Source organism: Balaenoptera musculus, chromosome 2 (assembly GCF_009873245.2).
Source record: "Balaenoptera musculus isolate JJ_BM4_2016_0621 chromosome 2, mBalMus1.pri.v3, whole genome shotgun sequence".
Lineage (NCBI taxonomy): Eukaryota > Metazoa > Chordata > Mammalia > Artiodactyla > Balaenopteridae > Balaenoptera > Balaenoptera musculus.
The window spans coordinates 55657033-55680447 of record NC_045786.1 but is presented as its reverse complement, the minus strand read 5'-3'; positions in this window follow the sequence as shown (position 1 = coordinate 55680447).

Sequence of the window (23415 nt, the reverse complement as noted above, 5' to 3'; positions counted from 1 at the left end):
TTGCTGTTAAGGTGAGCTTGAATCCATTTTTTTATGTTCTTTGTCTTTCAGAGCAAATTGGGATATTTTCTACTGACCTATTTCTTGCCTTAGCTGCATCCAATATGCTACTTAACCCATCTGTTCTTACTTACAGTTATGTTTTTCACTTCAGAATTTCCATTTGATTCCCATTCTATGCTAAAATTTGTAATCTATTTTCGTGGTTATATTTATTACTATTTAACAGCCATATTTGATTATTTTCTTATCTGAATTTTCCATGGTTTTCTTTTTAACTTTTTTTATCTTGGTGTTTTGGTTGTTTTTGATACACATTGAAATTTTTAATTGAATTGTTGTTACATGTATAAAAATGTGGAAAATTTTATTCTGCACAATTATTCAAATCCAAGTCTTTAGGCAATATAATATGCATGAAAAAGAAATAAAAGATTCCATATTAGAAAGGAAGAGGTAAAACTGGCTTATTTCACTCAGCATAATGTTTTCATGTTGGGGCATGAATCAGTACTTCTATTTTACTACCAAATAATATTCCACCTAAGGTTATGACAAATGTTTATCCATTCATCAGTTAATGGGCATTTGGATTCATTCCACTTTTTGGCTGTCATAAATAATTCTGTTATGAACATTCATGTATACTTTTCTGTGTGGACATATATTTTCATTCCTCTTGGGTGTATACCTAGGAGTGTAATTGCTATATTGTAACTCTATGTTTAACTTTTTGAAGAACTACTGAACTGTTTTCCAAGGCAGCTGCATCATTTTATATTCCTACCAGAAGTCAATGAAAGTTTCAATTTCTCTACATTGTCACCCATACTTGATATTGTCCATCTTTTTTGTTGTTGTCGTTATAGCCATTCTCTTGGGTGTAAAGTGATATCTTGTTGTGATTTTGATTTGTGTTTCTCTAGTGACTTCTGATGTTGACCACCTTTTCATTTGTCTTATTGGTCATTTGCATATCTTATTTGTCATTTGTATATCTTATTTGGATAAATATTTATTCAAATATTTTTCCCAATTTTAAATTGTGTTATTTGTCTTTTTATTGTTGAGGTATAAGAGTGTTTTGTGTATTCAGGACACCAGTCCCTTATCAAATAAATTTTCTCCCATTCTGTAGGTTTTTCTTTTCACCTTCTTAATGGTGTTAATTTTTCATGTTTTTATTGCAAGTACAGTATATAGAAATACAGCTGATTTTATATGTTAATCTTGTATGATTTATTGATGAATTCACTTATTAGTTGAATTATTTTGAAGATCCCTCGAGATTTTCACCATAGTCTGTCATATTATTTCCAAATAAGGACAGTTTTAGTTCTTCCTTTACAATCTACATGTCTTTTTTTTCTTTGACTTAATGTGCTTGCTAGAAATTCCAGTACTATATTGAATAATAATGGTGAGAAGTAGGTGTCCTTGTCTTTTCCTAATCTTAGGGGGAGCACATACAGTCTTTAATCATTAAATATCATGTTACCTTATGGGTTTGGGGTAGACGTTCTTTATCAAGTTGTGGAAGCTCCCCTCTGTTCCTAATTTTCTGAGAGTTATTTTTAATCATGAAGAAATGTAGAATTTTGTCAAATGCTTTTTCTTCATTAATGAGTATGACCCTAGGACTTTTCTTCTTTGAAATGTTAATATGGTACATTACGTTGATTAATTTTTGAATATTGAGCAAGCTTTGCATCAGTGGTAGAAATCTCACTTGATCACACCACACAATTTTCTATCATATTGTTGAATTCTATTTGCTTATATTTTGCTAAGGGATTTTGCATCTATTATACAGGGGTTGTTGGTCTGTAGTTTTCTTTTTGGTACTGTCTTTTTCTGATTTTGGTTTCAGGATTACTGGCCTCATAAAATGAATTGAGAAGCAATCACTTTTTCTATTTCCTACAAAACATTGTGTGGAATTGGAGTTAATTTGTCTTTAAACATTTGGCAGAATTTGACAGTGTGTTCTTCTGGGCCTGGGCATGTCTTTTTCAGGAGTTTTAAAATTATGAATTCAGTTTTCTTAATAATTATTTCAACAGTATGATTTAAATAGTCTATTTCACAATAGATGAGTTGTGGAAGCCTGTGTTTTTTGAGGAATTAGTCCATTTCATTTTAGTTTTCATATTTATATGTCTATAGAGTCATTCATAGTATCCCCTTAATATAATTTTTATATTCTCTGGGTCTGTGATAATATCCCCTGGTGGTTTCCTGATATTGGTGACTTGTGTCTTCTCCCTGTTTATTTTCGTTAGTCACAAATTTTGCTGGTCTTTTCAGAGAACCAGCTTTTTGTTTCACTGATTTTTTAAAATTAATTAATTAATTTTTGGCTGCATTGGGTCTTTGTTACTGTGTGCAGGCTTTCTCTAGTTGTGGTGAGCAGGGGCTACTCTTCGTTGCAGTGCACAAACTTCTCATTGTGGTGGCTTCACTTGTTGCGGAGCACGGGATCTAGGTGTGCGGGCTCAGTAGTTGTGGCACACGGGCTTAGTTGCTCTGCAGCATGTGGGATCTTCCTGACCAGGGCTCAAACCCTGCATTGACCCTGCATTGGCAGGTGGTTTCTTAACCACTGCACCACCAGGGAAGTCCTGATGTTTCATTGATTTTTCTCTATTGTTTTTCTATTTACAATTCCATTAAGTTCCACTTTTATCTTTATTATTTTCTGCTTGCTTTGGGTTTATTTTGCTCTTCTTTTTTTTTTTTTTCCTGAGTGCAAAGCTTAGATTTCTTTTTATCTGAGACTTCATCTTTAGTGCTGTAAATTTCCCTCTCAGCACTGATTTAGTTGTATTCCACACATTTTTATATGCTGTATTTTCATTTACTTTTATGTGTTTCATTTATTTATTTATTTTTGTTTTGTTTTGTTTCCTGTGACACTTCCTCTTTGACTCATGGATTATCTAGACGGGAGTTGTTTAATTTCCAAGTGTTTGGAAATGTTCCTGTGATCTTTTTCCTATTGATTTCTAGTTTGAATCCATTGCAGTTAGGAAACATACTCTCTGTGATTTTAATTATTTTAAGTTTGTTGAGGTTTGGTTTATGTCTCAGGATATAGTCCCAAAGGTCCCTGTTTATTCTTTTTTTCAGTGTATGTTCTTTCTGTTGTTCAATGTTGTTCTGTTTTTGAGTTCACTGGTTCTTTCCTCTGTCCTTTCCATTTTGTTGTGGAGTCTATCTAATCACAAAAGCTCAGCAGATACCATTTGTCCTTCAGCTAGAGGAAATGTTCCTCCATCACATTTCTAATTTTTTTTTCTGTTTCATTTGGTTAATTCTCTACTTCAAGGACACTATTTAACTCTATTGTGTTGATCTCTCTCTTTCTTATTTGCATTAACTATGATTATTTTCTTTAATTCTAATATTTTCAGCCATTGCTACTCTATTCTGTTTTTTTCTAATACATTTATTAACTCTATGGTAGATTTTAATTCTTAGACTGTTCCATAGCCTTTTCATCTCATTTTTTTATCATTTTGTCATTTGTTTGTTTGTTCATGCCCTTTTTGAATTCTTCTGTAGCATAAGCATTTATGGAAGATTACTCATGTTCCTTGGATCGTGTTTCTCCCAGAATAAATTCTTCCTTTGATTATTTTTTCATGCTTTACCCTTTTCCTTTATCACTGTCATGTCTGTGCATAATCATCAAGTACTTGCTTTTAAAAAAAATCTTGTTTATAAACATCTCAACATTGCTGGTTATATCCAGACCTCCTATCTGCTGCAATTAGTACAGATAGAGTCTCATAGACACTATTCCAAAATTATTTGGGGCATTTGTCTTCACTTCAAGGCTGCAGTAAAGCATTTAGTGTCACATTCTCTGTACCCTTTTTAATAGTGGAGACCCTGGCCTAGGAGATGGGGAGAACCTACCCAGGACAGCCTTGAGCTCTTTGTTAGAGGCCTGGGGTCTGCCCTTTCCCTTCTCAACTTGGGAAAAAGAACCCTGGGGGCTTTGCCTTATTCTTCCAACTCCATGTATCGCCTCAAAAACTGGCAAGTCCCTGACAGCCCTCTCTGCTTCTGCAGAAGTATATAAGGGCTTCTGCTCTTGATAGTATATTTACTTGATTTTCCCTCTCAAACTCCCTATTCACCATTTATCTGCATCTCTCAATCTTTTTATAGTGCCTATTAAATAATGGCCCATCAACATTGTTTGTGTCATTATATTCCTAAATTGTTTTCCAAAGGGCTCTATTTTTTTTCTAACAACAAAATAGAAACCATTAGGAATAGAAAGGTTCAAATGTTTTTGTTTATAAGCTGAGGATGAATTTTCAAAAAGGAGTAGTTTGAAGACTGACCAAAAAAAAAAAAAATGGGGGATAATGGTGAGAGTAAATGCCTAGAGAGTATCAGAGGAGAAAACATCTAAGAACATAGGATGAGAGGATAAAGGGAAAGACAACTTTTCTTCTGATACAGGAAGAAAGACATATGGGTGAAATAGTGAATTTATAAAGAATTGGAATTTCTCTTTGATGGTTTCTGTTTTGGATAACTCCGAAGTCTGAACATTGTCAAAAATACTTTCTGTACATCTTCCCCATTTTTCCTGTGACCATCATCTTCACTCTTTATCTCAGAGACACTGTTCTGGATAGTTAGTAAAGAATATATATGCTTGTATTTTAGGAGCCAGTGACATTTGGGAATGTTGCTGTGGATTTCCCCAAGGAGCAGTGGTACCAACTGGGCTTTCCACAGAGGACCCTGTACAGAGAAGTGATGTGGAGAACTATAGGAATCTGGTCTTAGTGGGAGAGGACAGCCTTCTTTTGTCAGTGAAAGTCTTATTATTGAAAGGTCTTTGCTTCCTCAATTATCAAAATCATAGGTCTTCATGGTGTTTCACTCAGCTGGCTTTTGTCTCAGAGCTCAAAGGTTTCAAGTCCATTTGGCCCCCAAGACATAGGATGTTTCTAATCTCTTTTCCCCCCAGATAAATTGTCTTCATCTTTTAAGAATTGATATGAGGAACTTCCCTATTCGACCACTCCCTGAAACCTTCTCATAACCGTTTTTCAGAAGAATGGTTTTAGAATGTAGATTTGCCTCTTCTTGGTCAGGAGAAATCACAGGTTATCTGAGGATAGAGGGAATTTATAGGGATCTGGTAAGGGTTTGTCTAGGAAGAGTTTCCCTAGTAGTCTTCAGATTTTTCTTTTTGTATCCTTTACAACTTATCTCGATTATCATCCAATCCATCTTTTCTTCCCCAATTTGATATCCTATCTTTATCAAATACTATTTCCATTCATTTTTTCAAATAAATGTCTAGTGAATGCCTACCATGTATCAGGCACTGCTTTCTGGACCTAGAGATGCAACAGAGAATTAGACTTAAAAGGTGCCTTGTCTCATGGAGCTGACTTCTGAGGGGGGGACGTGGGGCCTGAGGGGAAGGAGGAGACAAACAAACAGAACATGACATAGTGAGACTGCTTTGGTAAAAAACAAACCAGGGTCCTATGAGAAAGTGACCAGGGTGGGTGACTAGATTGAGTGGACAGGGAGGGCCTTTTCAGGTGGTGTCTCTCAAACTGAAACATGAATGACAGGGCCAGCCTTTCAAAAACTGGTTTAAGAACATTTCATATCCTAAGGCAGGAACAAACCTGGGTGTCCTGGGAAGACAGGTATGGCTGAAATATAATGAGTGACAGGAATAGTGGTAAGAAAGGAGGTCAGAGAGACAGGGAGCAGATTGTGTAGAGCTATGGGAGTCCATTTGAGGATTTATATAGTAAGGAAACATCTGGATTATAGGGAAGCTCTTTTTTTTTTGCAGTAGTCTAGGTGAAACATGATGGTGGCCAGGGTAACAGCAATATAAATGAAGATGGAGAGAAATAGATGTGATCTGTAACAGGGCAGGCATTAGGCAAGTTGATCAGAATCCTTGATTACGTAAATGTGAGAGGTAAGCTAGGGAGAAGAACCTCTAAGGTTTTGGCTTGAGTAATTGCTTGAGAAAATGGTAGTGACATTTACAGAAATGAGGAAGAACATAAGAACATATTTGGGGGGATGGGCTGAAAGTCAAAAATTCTGTCCAGGTCATATTAAGTTTGAGATGTCTATTGTGCATCCAAATGGATATGTCAGGCAGACAGTCAAGGATAAGAATCAGAGTTGAGGAAGGGAGCAGACCTGGGGATAAATGTGTAAGTCCTTATCATATAGATGGCATTTATAGCCAGGGTACTACTGATGCTGGGTGAGATAAGGAGAGAAGAGGTGTCTCAGGACAGAGCTGCAGGTTACCCATCCCTCATGGACCTCCTGTCTGCATCCCAGTTGATCCTGAATTAACTATAATTGCTAGATAAGTTTCCTAACATTAATCTTTCTTTTGGTCCATCATATATAGATGTTGCAAGTTTTATCTTTCATCTGATAAAAACCTACAGGAGCTTGGCATGGCACCTAAACACTCTTTGTAGTTTCAGGACTCTTCATAACCTGGCCTTTCATAATCTAGCCCTTTTCCATTTTCACCAGCCACACTTATTTATGTGATGTCTTCTGTAGACACACTTACTTATGTTTCGGCCTGTTGATAGCTGTCCTGGTCTTTATCATATTAAAGTTGAATTCAGATTCTATTTTCCCCATGAAATATTTGACTTCTTCAGTCTAGAGTAACCACTCATGTCTTTATTATTGCAGTTACAATCTTACTTGACCACACATTATTTTTTAAAAATTTTCACTGATCATAATAAATATGCTTTCTTTTAAATCCATGTACTTTGTGAGGTTATTAGTAGATTAGAGAAGTTAAGATATTTAATGTAAATGGCCAGTAAGTGGTAGAACTAGGATTCTAACCTAGGCAGTCTGGCTATGGGGGCTGCATTCATAAATACTGGGCTATGCATCAGCATATCCAGAAGATTCAAATCATAAGGATTTGAAAAGACTTGATACTATTGCTGTGGTAGTAAGATATATATAGGCTGTGTATGCAAGACATTTGAAAGGGGAATATCTCTTAACTCTGAAACCTCGCTGTCAGCAGATTGTCTTACCTGATATTTCACAGAGTAAACACATGTCCTCAGATGGGAAATCTCTTAATTTCTTACTTTTTCTTATCTTTTAAACTTTCTTTCTTCCAGTTTTATTGAGATATCATTGACATACAGCACTGTGTAAATTTAAGGTGTACAGCACAATGATTTGACTTATATACTTCATGAAATGATTATCACAATAAGTTTATTGAGCATGCGTCATCTAATGTAAATACAAAGTAAAAGAAAAAAATTTTAAATAGTTTTCCTTGTGATGAGAACTCATAGGATTCACTCTCAACAACTTTCATATATAACATAAAACAGTGTTAATTATATTCGTCATGTTGTGCAATGAAAACAGGGGTCCGTTTAGCTTTCAAATGCTTTCAAATTAGCATTTTTAGGGTTTTTTTAGGTAAGTACCCAGAAATAAACTTGTTGGACCATATGATAGTTCTTTTCTTAATTTTTTGAGGAGCCTCCATACTGTTTTCCACAGTGGCTGCACCAGTTTATATTTTCACCAACAGTGCATGAGGGTTCTCTTTTCTTCCCATCCTCACTAACACTTGTTTATCTTTTTTACAGTAGCCATTCTAACAGGTGTGAGTTGATATCTCATTGTGGTTTTGATTTGCATTTCCCTGATGATTAGTAATGTTGAGCATTTTTTCATGTGTCTGTTGGTCATCTATATGTCTTCTTTGGAAAAAATGTCTATTAAGGTCCTCTGCCCACTTTAAATTGGATTTTTTTTTTGTTTTTGTTGCTGAGTTGTATGAGTTCTTTTTATATTTTGGATACTAACCCCATATCAGATATATCATTTGCACCTCTTATTCAGTAGGTGACTTTATTGTTTTGTTGATAGTTTCCTTTGCTGTGCAAAAGACTTATAGTTTGATGAGTCCCATTTGTTTATTTTTGCTTTTGTTTCCCTTGAATGAAGAGACAGATCAAAAAATTACATATTGCTATGACTGATGTCAAAGAGTGTGTTGCCCATATTGTATTCTAGGAGTTTCATGGTTCATGACTTACATTTCAGTCTCTAATCCATTTTGAGTTTATTTTTGTATATGGTGTGAGAAAGTAGTCCAGTTTTATTCTTTTGCCATGTAGCTTTCTGGTTTTCCCAGTACCATTTATTAAAGAGGCTGTCTTTTCCCCATTTTATCTTCTTGTTTCCTTTATTGTAGATTAATTGACCATATGTCTGTGGGTTTATTTCTGGGCTGCCTATTCTATTCCATTGATATATGTGTCTGTTTTTGTGCAAGTACCATACTGTTTCATGTTTCCATTTTCATTAGTCTCCAGGTATTTTCTAATCTCCTCTTTGATTTTCTTCAGTGGCCCACTGGTTGCTTAGTAGCATATTGTTTAGCCTCCACTTGTTTGTGTTTCATGCAGTTTTTTTTTCTTATAGTTGATTTCTAGTCTCATAGTGTTATGGTTAGAAAAGATGCTTGATATTATTTCAATATTAAATTTACTGAGACTTGTTTTGTGGCCTAGCATAAGATCTATCCTGGAGAATGTTCTATATGCACTTAAAAAGAATGTGTATTCTGCTGTTTGGGGTAGAGTGTTCTGTCTCTGTCTCTCTCTCTCTCTATATATATATATAAGTCCATCTGGTCTAATGTGTTATTTAAGGCCAGTGTTTCCTTATTGATTTTCTGTCTGGGTCATATGTCTATTGATGTAAGTGGGGTGTTAAAAGTCCCGTATTCCTATTATGTTTCTGTCAATTTTTCCATTTATGTTTGTTAATATTTGCTTTATGTATTTCGGTGCTCTTATGTTGGGTGCATATATATTTACAACTGTTATGTCTTCTTGTTGGATTGATCAATTTATCATAATCTAATGTCCTTCTCTGTCTCTTTTTATAGTCCTTGTTTAAAGTCTCTTTTGTCTGATTTAAGTATTGCTACTCCAGCTTTCTTTTCATTTTCATTTACATGGAATACCTTCTTCTATACCCTCATTTTCCATCTGTGTGTGTCTCTAGATATGAAGTGAGTCTCTTGTAGGCAGCATATATATGGGTCTTGGTTTTTTATCCATTCAGCCACTCAGTGTGTGTTTTTTTTTTTTTTACTAATTAATGTTTTATTTTGGGTAAATTTAGATAAGTTGCAAAAATAGTACAGAGCTCCTGAACATCTTTTATCCAGTCTCCCCTAATGTTGCCATCTCAGATATCCATGGAATATTTGTCAAAATTTAAGGAATGAACATTGGTATATAACTATTAACGAAATGGCAGACTATATTCAGATTTTACCAGTTTTTCTACTAATGTCCTTTTTCTGTTCCAGGATCCAACACAGGAAAGTACATTGCATTTAATCATCATGTCTTCTTCATTTCCTAGTTTCTCAGCTTTTTCTTGTTTACCATGATCTTGACAGTTTTAAAGAGCACTGGTCAAGTATTTTGTAGAATGCCCCTCAGTTTGCTTTGTCTGCTCTTTTCTCATGATTAGACAGAGGGTCTGGGTTAATGCAGAAAAGATAGCAGAGGTGAAGTACCCTTCCCATCACATGATATCAGAGGGTGTCTGTCAGGTTTCCCCACTGTAATGTTACTGTTTTTTCCCCTTCCATACGTTATTCTTTGGGCATGAGTCCAAGTCCCTCCTACATTCAAGGGGAGTGAACTCATGCTCAAAACTTTCATTTTACAAAGTTATAATCCAATAAACTTATTTTCTAACTCAATTTGTGAGTAAGATTGGATTATAATGCAGTACTTGTTTTCTCACCCAAATTGTCCCAGTTTGACCACAGAGATCACTTTCAGGTTGGGTCTTGTGTCCTTTTGGCATCGCCCAGCTCTTTCCACCCCTTTTTTTTCAGGGAGTGCTTTCTTAATTTCTGGTCCTACAAGATGTTCAAGGTTCCTGTTGTATTTTCCCTGACCAGCCCTATGATCAGCCATTTCTCCTAGGAACCACACTCAGTGTGTTTTCGATTGGAACATTTGGTCCATTCACATTTAAACTAATTATTGACAGGTATGTACTTATTCTCATATTGTTAATTGTTTTCAGCTTGCTTTTGTAGTTCATTTTTGTATCTTTCTTCTTCTTTCGCTATCTTTCCTTGTGATTTAACTACTATCTTTAGTGTTATGTTTGTATTCTTTTTTGTGTGTGTATCCTTTATAGACATTTGGTTTGGTTACCATGAGGCTTATTTATAGCTTTCTAGATAATATTTAATTATATATATAATTGATATATATAGATATATATTTATAGCTATATGTTTATATTTAATACACATATACTTTATATATATAATATATAAATTACATATTTATATAAACATTTATATACATAAATATATATGAATATATATTTATATACTTAATTTAAATATATATTTATATAATGTATATAAACATATATATTTATATAATACATATAAATATATATTTATATAATGTATAATTATAAGTATATGTTATATATAATAATATTTATTATATTTTTATAAATATTTATGTATATTATAAATATATTAAATATAATGTGTAATTAAACATAATTACATATAATTAAAAATGCTTATCATATATGATTAAATATAATTTATATATTTATAAATATAATTAATATAATATAATTAATATAATATAATGCATTTGATTATTTATAGTATAATTATATATAATTATATTATACTTATAATTATATAATTATAATTTTAAAATATATAATCATATAATTACATATTATATATTCTAAAATTAAATATATTTATTATAACTAAACATATACGTAATAATAAATATATAATATATAATAATACAGTAAATATAAATATTAAATATGTTTATATATATTATATAAATTATATATTTATAAAAATATAAATAATATATAAGTATATTATATATAATATATATAAAATATATAAATTATATATTTATATAAATATGTTATATATTAAATATTTTATATATTTATATAAATAATAAATATGCAAACATTTTGAAATTACATATAAATTTAAATATAAATTATAAATATATTAAAAATTATAAATATAATAAAATTCAATAAATATAAATAAATAAATGTAAATAAAATATAATATTAAATATTATAATTAAATATTATAATTTATAATTAAATATTTGATTATAATACATATTCATTATAATATTTATTAGTAAATATTATAAATATATGAAATATAAATTAGAAATATACTAAATATTTTTAAATATTTTTAATATATTCATATAATATTTAATATTTATATAAATATATTTATATATTTATTTTTATTTTATAGATAATATATGGTATATTAATAATTTTAATACATTATATATTAATTTATATATTACTATATTGATTAATTTATATATTAATATAAGTATGTAATATATATTTATACATAAATTATATATTTTCATATTATATATATTAAGTATTATATGTAATTATATATAATTACATATAATATCTTATATAATATATAATATAATAATATATAATTTATATATATATGTTGATGATCTTTTAAGTTCGAATCCATTCTAACAACCCTACATTTTTACTCTCTTCCATATTTACATGTTTTATGTTTTTGACATCATGTTACATCTTTTTATTTTGTGTATACCTTTACTACTTATTGTGGATATAGATGATTTTACCACCATTGTCTTCTAAGCTTAATTAAAATGGGCCATGTCCCATTGCAGCTGGCTGAAAGCCTGGGGGTTCCTGGGGCTGATGCCAACCTGCTGGTGGGTGGTGCCATATCACAGGGTGGCTTGTCCGGGTAGGGAGTGTTGGGGAAGTCATGGACTGGTGCTAGCCCATTGGCATGTGGAGTTGGTTCCCCATGCAGCTGGCTGCTTTGCCTCGGGGTTCCCAGCACTAGTACCAAACAGCTAGTAGGCGGGTGTGCTTCAGGCACTAATAGGCTAGAGTAAGGACTCCAAAGTGACACTTGCCAACACCAGTGTCCTCGTGGTAGCATGAACTCCCCAAAAGAGCTGTCACCAGTGTCTGTGCTTCCAGGGTGAGTTCCAGTTTCCTCCTGTCTCTCTGGGAGGCTCTCCAAGATCAGCACTTGGGTTGGACCCAGGATCCTTTCAAATTAGTGTCACTGTGTTGGGACCTGGAGTGTGTGAGAATTGTGTTTACCCTTTAAGAATGGAGTCTCTATTTCCTACAGCCCTCTGGGTCTCTTGTACTCAAGTCCCATTGGCCTTCAAAGACAGACATTCCAGGGCCTCATCTTCCCATGCAGGACCCCTGAACTGGGGAGCCCACTGTGGGGCTCAGACTCCTCATTCCTCAGGAAGAACCTCTGCAATTGTAATTATCCTCCCATTTGTGGTTCATCCACCTGGGGATGTGGGTCTTGACTGCACTGCAGCTCCACACCTCATATCTGGCTTACTGTGGCTCTTTCTTTATATCTTTAGTTCTGGAAAATCTTTTCTGCTGGTCTTCAGGTTGTTGTCTTAGACAGTCGCTTGGTAAATAGTTGTAATTTTGATGTGCCTGTGGGAGGAGGTGAGCTCAGGGTCTTCCTACTCCTCCATCATTGCCACTCCCCACCTCCCATCTTTTAAACTCTTAACGTCTAAAGTTATTCTATTTTTTCCTCACATATAACTAGCATGATTTTTTCTTATCCTGTATAACACTAATCCTTTTACCTTTTAGATCTCATCTCTTTTTTTTTTAAACATCTTTATTGGAGTATAATTGCTTTACAATGGTGTGTTAGTTTCTGCTTTATAACAAAGTGAATCAGTTATACATATACATATGTTCCCATATCTCTTCCCTCTTGCATCTCCCTCCCTCCCATCTCTTTATGTCTATACTCCCAGGTCCCATTTCTCCCCATTATCACTACCTTTTTAAAATTCTATAATCCAGTAATTTAGGAAGTTTCTGAAGCTTATGAAACAGGCCATACTCTCTGCCTTCTATGCCAAAGTGTGTGCAAGAGTGGTTTTTCTACCCTTTGACTTGCTAACTCTTGTGCATGTTCCCAAGTTTATTTCAGACAATATCTCCTAGAATCTTTTCCTCTGAGCTGCTCATTCTAGGTATGGTGTCCTTTTGCAGAGCTAAACATTGTTTTAGGTTTACATTTTATTAGACTATAGTGCCATGCTTATTTTGTCTCTTTCCATCCATTGTAAGATCTTTCGACAGAGGACTTCACCCCTTTCATCTTTGTATCCTGGATACCTACTTAGCATGCTGTTTGGCAAACGGTAGGTATGTAATTAAAATTAAGGGAAAATTGACCTTAATAAACTGAGGAAATCAATTGGAAGCAGTTTAATGGATTAATAATTTGTTCAGCAAGAAGAGATTGAAGACTCATAGGTACAGAAGCACATTATCTCTTGTGAAAAATCTTTCTGTGATTATTTTGACCTTAGCTCTTAATTCGTATCTCACTGATTGGACTTAATATTTTTAATTGTGCTATGTTTGCACTTCATTCTCAGTTCTTGCAACAAGGATTCTAGTATTTGTAACTTACTTTCTTGAGATATATAGAGCCAGAGGATGTAAAAGTTATGAAAGGGAACCACCTGTGGCCAGAAACACTTGAGGATGAGCATTTTTTTTTTTTGCAGAAATCTTATAAACTTCAAACAAAATATTTGCTTATTCTCATCACTTAATCCTTTTTATTCTTAAAGAATGTCAACTAAGGTATCCAAAAGTGGGAACTCTGTGGAGACTTGCCAACAGGATGTTGCCTCAAACTTAGAAAATCAAGAACTTTTACCTTGGAAAATCACAAGGCAAGTACCTTACCATGGTTCTTTTGTGAGTGACAGCCAAAATTCTAAAGGAAGCAGAGGTCATTTTCTGACCCAAGAAAACCTCAGGGATAAAGTACCATGAAGGAAAAACCCTTCCATGGTACTTGATTCAAAGAAGTTCAAGGTTCATCTTGCATCTAACATAGAACAAACCTCTCCATTGTTTGACATAATAGGCCCAAGTAACCATGTGGGTGAGCCTTTGGACCAACACCCCTGTGTGTGGTGAGTATAAGACCACTTACCCTTGGAAAACACAGTTTGTCATTTGTAGGTATAAGAAGACCCTTGGAAAAGTGAAAAGGGGTACCGAACACTTCCTTAAGAAAAGTTCAGATTTTGAAAGAAATGAGAAAACCCACATAGTTGATGCACAGTGTTAAAGTATTCAGTGTGGTAATGCCTTCAGTTTGAGTTTATATCAACATAATGATCACAGAGAAAACATGAGAGAGAAATCTCATAGATGTAATGACTGTGGAAAAGACTTCAGTGGAAGATCAAAACTAAATCTACATAACATGACCCGCACAGGGGAGAAAACTTATGTTATGTGTGTGGTAAGGGATGCAGTGATTGTACACATCTTCACGTTCATCAGAGAATCCATACAGGAGGAAAGCCCTATAAATGTAATGAGTGTGGTGAGGACTTCACTACAAGTTCAGATCTAGGCACACAGGAGAGAGGCCATATAGTGTGATGAGTGTGGCAAAGGCTTCATTGCAAGTTCAAAACCCCTCATTCACCTGAGAGTCCATGAAGGACAGAAACCATATAAATGTCAACAGTGTGGTAAACGCTTCCCTGGAGGCTCAGATCTGTGTAGGCTCAGATCTGTGTATCCATCAAAGAGAGCACACAGGACAGAGACCTTACTAATGCAGGGCTTGTGTCAAGGACTTTAGTAGGGGTTCTGAACTCCACGTTCATCAGAGAATCCATATGGGAGAGAAGCCCTATAAATGTAAACAGCATGGTAAAGATTTCAGTAGGAGCATCCCAAATTTCATATTCACCAGAGAGTCCACATGAGGAGAGTGTGATAAAGGCTTCAGTCTCAACACAGACCTTTGTTCTCATCAGAGTCCACACCACAGAGAGATCATTTAAATCTGAATAGTGTGGTAAAGGCTTTAGCCTTAGCATATATCTCAGAGTCCATCAGAGAATCACACTGGGGAGAGAGCCTACAAACATAATAAATATGGGGAGGGTTTCACTCAGATCTCAAAACTTGATGTTCATCAGAGAATCCACAGGAAAGAAAAACACACAGAATATGAGTCTAATTTTAACTTAAGTCAGAAGAGAAATCTTAGGTATATCAGAGTACACATTGATCCAGAATGAAAACTGTAATCAACACAATGATGACATTAGAGTGCACGTTTCAAATATGAGAAGGACCATGGAATTAAAATCCGAATTAGTGAGAAAACTGTAGGAAATATTTTGGGCAGAGTTCACAACTTTACACACAGGTTTAGTTGTATCTAGGAAATACATTCTGAAAATACCCTAAATGAAATATATGTATACATATCCACACATACGTATCTGTGTACACACGCAGACATGCTTGTGTGTGAGAGATCTAGAGCGAGGACTTAGATTTTAAGTTTTGTATTTGTCAAAATTACATAATTTGTAACACTCTTATACCATACCATTTATATAAATTTCTAAATAATAACAGAAAGCAGATCAGTGATTAGCTGGAGTTAAGGAATGGGACAGGCATGAGTAAAAGGAAGGAATTATTAAGATGCACAAGGTAATTTTTTGGAGTGATTGAAATGCTTATTACATTGATTGTGGTGATGATTTCATATATATATACACACACATATATATATGCCGTTATCAAATTGTATACTTGTGTAGTTTATTGTTTTTCTATTATATTTCAATAAAGCTATTTAAAATCAAATATAAGTGGTTTAATCAATAACTATAGAAACCCTTTTTTCAAGTGTCCTTTATGAAACCATCAAGTGTATGTTGATTGTGGGTATCTGTGTTTCTTTTATCTTAAAGCTTTTCATTTCTCTTTTCAGTACAACATTGCTCACTTAAAATCTCTTTATTACATGTATTTAAAATAGACACTGTCTCCATCCTCTGAATATTAGAAATGTTATGCTCAATTGCACTAGATTATTACATCAGTTTCTTAACCATTTTTTATATGTTCCTTTGCTTTGGTTCATATGTATTGGGACGAGAAATGATAAGGAAGCTGAGACCTCCTAAGGGGAGAATTATATCAGATTTCAAAGAATTTGAATAGAGTTCTTGATAAAGAGCAATATAGAAAATATAGCTTGATAACAAGTAAGGCAATACTGCCACCCCTGGACTAGATGAAATAGTTATCACCTTAATTTCCCTTTTGTCATGTCTTCTTGTGAATCTTGAATTTATTAAAAATATTTCTCATTGGCTGATATAATGTCTGTGAAATACAACTAAAATTTCTAATTCTTCTTTGATTTTTTTAAAAAAATTTGTTATTGCATTCCAAAGCTTGATAACTTTACCACTGTAACATTATGCTTTTGAATAACTTATTGGGCCTGCCCATGGTATCCCCAAATTTTAGTTAACTATCTTTAAAAACGTATGTGAATACACATGTAGCAAATATTATTTTCTACTTATTTAGAAATTCTACACTGTTTTAAAATGTCACTCCATTTCATGGGTATATTATTAAAGGATTAGAAATGCCTTTCTACACCTGAAACTAACAAAACATTGTAAATCAACTATACTCCGATATAAAATACAAATTTAAAAAAAAGAAATGCCTTTCTAAATATGTTTCATCCAAGGTTGAGTTAGACTCCATAGTATTTTTGAGTACTTTAGGATTTAGTAATTTTAATAAAAACTTTTACAGATATTGTGCTTCCATTTTGTCCATGTTCACTGACATGATACTTTCCTATCTCTCACAGTTCATCACATTTCTCTTAAAAACCCTAATTATCTAACAATGATTGTTCACCAATATCTACACACTTTGTAACTATATTTTTGAGGTATCATTTTACAAGTCACACAATCACGTTTTAACAGTCCTAGAGAATGGGAACACTCCCATCTCCCTACCCTTCTTTGATGTATTCAGTTATTCATTCTGTAAATATTTTATTGCCTTTTATGTACCAGAAACCCTTCAAGAAATATAGTGATGAAACTAGACAGGTAAAGTCACTAACCAGATGGAGCATAACAGAGGAGTTCTCTTTGATAGAGTGGCCTGGAAAGTGCTTTTTCAGGAGGTAATTGAGCACAGACCTAAATTAAGCAAGTGAAGGAACTAAGGGAAGATCTAGGACAAGAACATGTTGGGAGTTAGAACAGTAAACACAAAGGCTTAAGGCAGAAACAGTGTGTGTACTGATGGAGCCAATAGAAGGTCAGAGTATCTAAATCAGAGTGAGCAGAGCAGGAGGAAATGAGTGTCAAAGTGCACAAACACCAGATCAAATCCATTCCTGGCAGGTATTTTGTATTTTATTTCATGGAGACCATGGGGGCTTTTAGGGAATTGTCATATGATCTGAGATTTACATCAATTGATCACTTTAAGGGCCATATGAAGAATAGACTGTGAGGAGGCAAGGGCAGAAGTAATAAGAACAGTTCAGAAGCTTCTCTAATTATTCCATGCAATTATGGTGGTAATTATGTCTTGGGTTAGGATGTGGGTGCTAGAGACATTGAAAATTGGTGAGATTTTGGATGTATATTGAAGTGGGAGCAGATAGGATTTGCTTATGGTTTGGCATGGTGGGGTAAGGGAAAGTGAAAAGATGGGCAATGTTGAAGTGTTTCTGTACCATCAACTGGATTCTGACATAAATTTAGATAGGTAAGAGAGTCAGGTTAGTGGAAATAAATTGAGGGAATCAAGAATCTGTTTTCGGACATGTTAAGTATAAAATTCCAATTAGTCATCTAAGTGGAAATCTTCCATCCCAGTGGGAAATTCAACAAAGGAACTCAGGGAAGGAAAGATAAATTTAGGATGTGTTCTGCTCCTGTGCATGCTATCTAGAGCCTCATGACTGGGTGAGATTACTTATACCGTGAATGTGGAAAACAGAAAGATTAACAGGAGCTGAGAACTTGTGTTTTATCTTGTGAAGAGGTCAGGTGAAAGAGGAGTGATAGAGCCAGCAAAGGAGACTGAGAAGGGAGGTAGAAGTAAAACTGGAAGAGTGCTGCATCCTCTCCAGTTCCTCTGTCCTCTTCCCTTCAAGTGAAGGATAAAGAAAGCGGAAGTAATCCACTGTGTCAAATACTGCCAATAAATTTAGTAGGAAAGGAATTGTCCATTAGGTTTCTCAATTCAGAGGTCACTGGCACCTTTGGGAAAAGTGGTTCCAGGTGAGTTGTGGGGACAAAAATCTGATTAGAATGGATTAAAGATAACTGAGAGGTGAGGATAGTAACATAATTTTCTCAATAAAGGAAAGTAGGAGGAAAAGAGTGATAATTTGGGATTAGCATGGGAGCAGGGGGACTTCTAATGGAGATATTAAGACATGCTTGTGAGATGATTGGAATGAGCCATTAAGAGAAAAATTGATGATGCCAGGAAAAAAAGGAAACTATTTTAGGAACAAAATATTTGAGTGAGTGGAAGGGAATGAGATCCAGTGCACAAGTGAAGATCAGGACCTTTCATTCATTGTAGCAGCAAGGATAACAAAGAATATGGGTCCAGTGTAAGAGATTAATAGTATTTTTGTTGATGGGAAGAGGGGGTCGTACTCATTGTTTCTACATTCTCTACTTTTTCAGTGAAATAAAATCAACAACTGAGAATAAAGAATAGGAAGTAGTTTTACAATTTTGAGTAGGAAGTGTGAAGGATCATCTCAGCATAGAAAGGCAAATTTACAAGGGAAATGTAGAATGATTGAGTGGTGCTGAGGGCCTTTTTGAGGCCAAGTGTGGTCAGGACAGTGAGGTATGTTCAGCTAAGCCACATCACTTGCTGAGGAAGAGCTTACAGAAGAAGGAGTCGGATTTAATCACAGCAGTATTTTTAACTTAGTTATGGCCTGGAAATGTTCTAAATTCTTTCTAGGTGTTAGTTTATGTAATTCTCACAATGACTCCATAATCCTCATTTTATGAATTAGGAGACTGAGGCCCAGAGACATTATGCAACTGACCAAAAATGACATAGCTAGTTTTGAACTTGGTCACATCGGTCTGGATATGAGAGCTCATGCTCTTAACTAGAGTTGTGGTTTCATCACTGAGTCCCATGGAGAGGAGGTCAGAGAGGATGCATTCTGGTTTGTGAATATTGTGAAAGACCCAGGAATCCAAACTATGTAAGGAGAGGGATGGGGATATGAGGGTAGTGGTGGTGATAAAAATTAGTAGGGTCAATGAATTGAGGACTTCAATGGGAGTAAAAGTGTTTTTAGTTGGGGTACAAAAGTAAGTAGGTTAGCTTCAAAGATAAGTGGTAGTGGTCAGAAGTAATGACACAGTGCCCTTTATTGGTATGGTACGGCTTGGGATGGCTGTGGGCATAGATTGTTGAGGTGAAGAAAAGTCATTGTAAAGGCAAGTAAGGAACAGAGTCACCAATACTGATGCCAGGGTGAGTGGTAGACAATGACCCAGTAGCAAAATATTCACTGAATGAAGGGGAGTGACAAGCTCAACAGATGACTGTGGTGTAGAAAGGAAGTAGGGGGCACAGTCGTATGGTGCCTGCTTCAAAAGTGCTTGTATTGTATAGGGAATAATAATAGGGAAGGACCTTTTGTATTCTATTACAAGTTAATCACTAAAGGGATGTTGCCTATAAGCTTAAAATATACATGATGGCCCGTCTCTGGGAACCCTGCTTCCCAGGTAATGAGCATTACCTTTGTTTAGCTCACAGGAAACATCCTGACCAGGTCCACCTGTGAATGACTGCAGGGAGGAAGAAATTAACTCATCCCCTCCAGAGGCTGATGGGAACCAGGAAGTGTTTGATTTTACTCCCTCCCCTTTTAGTATAAAAGGAGCCTGCATTCTAACTCAGTCAAGATGGTTCTTTAGGGCACGAGCCCACCGTCTTCTTGGTTAGTTGGCTTTCTGAATAAAGTCGTTATTCCTTGCCCCAACAGCTCATCTCTTGATTATTGGCCTGCCGTGCAGTGAGCAGTACGAGCTTATACTTAGTATGTTTGGGGATGCCTCCTCTTATAAAGCATTTCATTTTTTTATGGTTCAAATGCTTTTTAATTATATTATCTGGAGTAAATGGAACTTTGAGCCAAACTTTTATTACAGGGATTCATGTAGAGTTGAACTACAAATTGGGTATGAAGTGAAAAAAGATGCAAATGATGAATAAAATACCCTCTATTTTTCTTGCTTCCTTTTATTCTTTCCTGTGAGTCATCAATGGTTTTCTTTATTCTTAGCTTATTCCTTTCTGCTCTAAAAAAGTATATTTCTTCTGAACTTGTCTAAAGTGGGATGAAAATGAGATGGGGAAAATTTCTACAAAACATCACAGAGTGGTTAGGTAAGCAGGCTAGTCACAAAGGAGACACAGCTGTCTCAGAAATTACTAGGTCTCCACGCACCATCACTAGGATAGATAGAGCAAGCACTAAAGCCCTCTCCACCATTATCCAATTGTGTTGATTAGATAATTATATAATGTTAGATGATTAAATATTTGTTTTAGTTCATGATAATAAACCCGGGGCATTTCTGAAGTCCCAGATGAACTTAATAAAATCAGATAATCATTTCATATGGGTTTTTCAGAGTATTAAAACACTATTAAGAGAATTCTGCCTTCAGAAAAAGATGAGATAGATGCACTTTTTCCTTTCCTACCACTAAGTACAGCTGAAAGTCCTGGCTATGATTTGTAAAACAACATAAGAAGGCTCTGAAAAGTAAGAGAAGGCAGACCAGCTAGAATTTTCCTTTGTCATAGGCTTCTGCTTGGGATCCTTTTTTTTTTCTTTTAAAGAGACAGCCTGTATCTTAAGGATTTTTACATTGAAGAATTCAAAAAGTGGTAGGTTTTTGGAACTTGTTGACCTGCATTTAAAAGTAACTGTTGACAAAGATTCACCAGAAATAATCTGAACAAATGGGAAAATACATTTAATACTACTGAAATCTACTAAAATAATTCTAGGACATAAGGTTTATATGCCATAACGATACCTCTAAGTGCTGTCGCTGATATGAAACTGACTGATTCTTACTTTTCTAAACACACAGTGGTATAATTAACAATATTCAATCATTTCTGTTCTTTCCTGAATATATAAAAATTAAAATACCAATTAAAAACTAATATATTATTCTCTTTAAATGTTTCTTACAGATATAATTTCAATATTTTCATTCAATAGTGGTGTGGTTTAAGAGATTTTTCATTCACAGGTCATGAATATATAGTCATATATATAGATATATATATCATGGAATATTATATTACTCAGCAATAAACAAGAATGAAATATTGCCATTTGCAGTAACATGGATGGACCTAGAGCTTATCATACTAAGTGAAGCAAGTCAGAAAAAGAAAGACAAATACCATATGATGTCACTTATATGTGGAATCTAAAAAATAATACAAATGAATCAATATACAAAACAGAAACAGACTCACAGATCTAGAAAACAAACTTATGGTTACCAAAGGGGAAAGGGAGGAGGGAAGGATAAATTGGGAGTTTGGGATTAACAGATATGAACTACTATATACAAAATAGATAAGCAACAAGTGTTATTTACTGTAAAACAGAGGGAACTATATTCAATATCTTTTAATAACCTATAATGGAAAATAATCTGAAATATATATATATATATATATATATATATATATATAACTGAATCACTTTGCTATACACCTGAAACTAACACAATATTGTAAATCAACTATACTTCATTATTTTTTTTTAAAGGGGAGCTTGGAAGGCAGGAAGAGGGGAAGAGGAAATTCCTTCTTTCAGCTTGCTTGCTTTTCCCCTTCAGTGGTACTTCACCATTGCATCAAGACTGATTTCCAGTCTTTAGCTTCTTTTGGAATTCAAGAAAAAGCCTCATTGTACCTCAGAACAAGCTGCTCAGTGACTCCATCTTAAAGGATTTGGTAAATGCTTTTAATCAGTAAGCAGTATGTGGTAATATTTCTCCCACAGGTAGAATAGACAAGTCTGAGAAAGAGTGGGAATAGAGACTTCTCTCACTGGTATACCTAATAACCTATTTTCAGAATTTTTGTTTCTTGTCCCTTCAGTTTTGGAGTCTTCTGATTTGAAGATCTTTGTTCTCATAGGAGGGCTGTCTCCACCAGGAAAGGCAATAACAATAATATTGAATTAGAAGCTGGCAGGGTGTCTTATACCACATAACTAATAGGCTAATAAAGGGTTTATTCATTTACTGAAGGTGATTGATCCTGATTACCAATAAAATATTTGCTTGATGCTACAAAGTGGAAGGAGAAAGGACTATACCTGATACCCAAGGAATTATTTAGGGACCTCTTTTTATCTTTTAAAAAAACCTACTTATTTTACTATAATTACACAAAACAAAAACACATTCATTTTAATTGTACAGATTAATGATTATTGAAAAACTCATGCACTCCAATAACCATACCATAATCAACATACAGATCATTGCATCACCCGAAATTATTTCCTCATGACTCTGCAGTCCATCCTTTATCTACAACTCTAATGTGCTTTCTGTACCTCTAAAGCAGCTTCTTTGTGGATAAAGAAGATGTGAGATATAGATATAGATATAGATATGACAAACAAGGAAGGAAACCAACATGAATAAAAACCAAGAGAAGTGAGACAATACACTATACCATAGGGGATCCAGATAATGATCTTATCAGACATGAACTTTAAATAACACTGGTTTCAAGAAATTTTTTTCAAGTGATAATTTTATTAAAGAACTACAAACTTTTAAAAATCTTAAATTTAGGAAAATCTACAACTAAAAAGTTGAGTGAAATTAAGAACATAATATTAGTTTTTCACATTTAGATATAGTTTAAGAGAAAATTAGTGATTTGGAAGATTGGCCAGAAGAAATACCAGCCTGATGAATAAAGGTAAAAGAGGAAAATACAAATAGTGTAAGAGACATACGGGGCACAGTGAAAAGGTCTAACATATGTGTAACGGGAATTCTGGAAAGATGTATGCAAAAGACAGAGAATAGAATAGAAGCCGTATTTGAAAAAATGATGGCTGAGAATTTTCCAAAACTTAAAACACAAAGAAAAATATCCAACAAGCACACATTTGAGGAGCCCTAAGAATATGAAGCATGATAAGAACAAAGACTGCCATATGGTAAACCAAAGACAATGAAAATAATACCTAAGAAGCAGCCAGAGATGGGGGAAACAGTACCATTAAAGAAGCAACAATAAGATTGGAACTCAGTCTTTCCGGGGAGACAGTGGATGCCACAACACAGT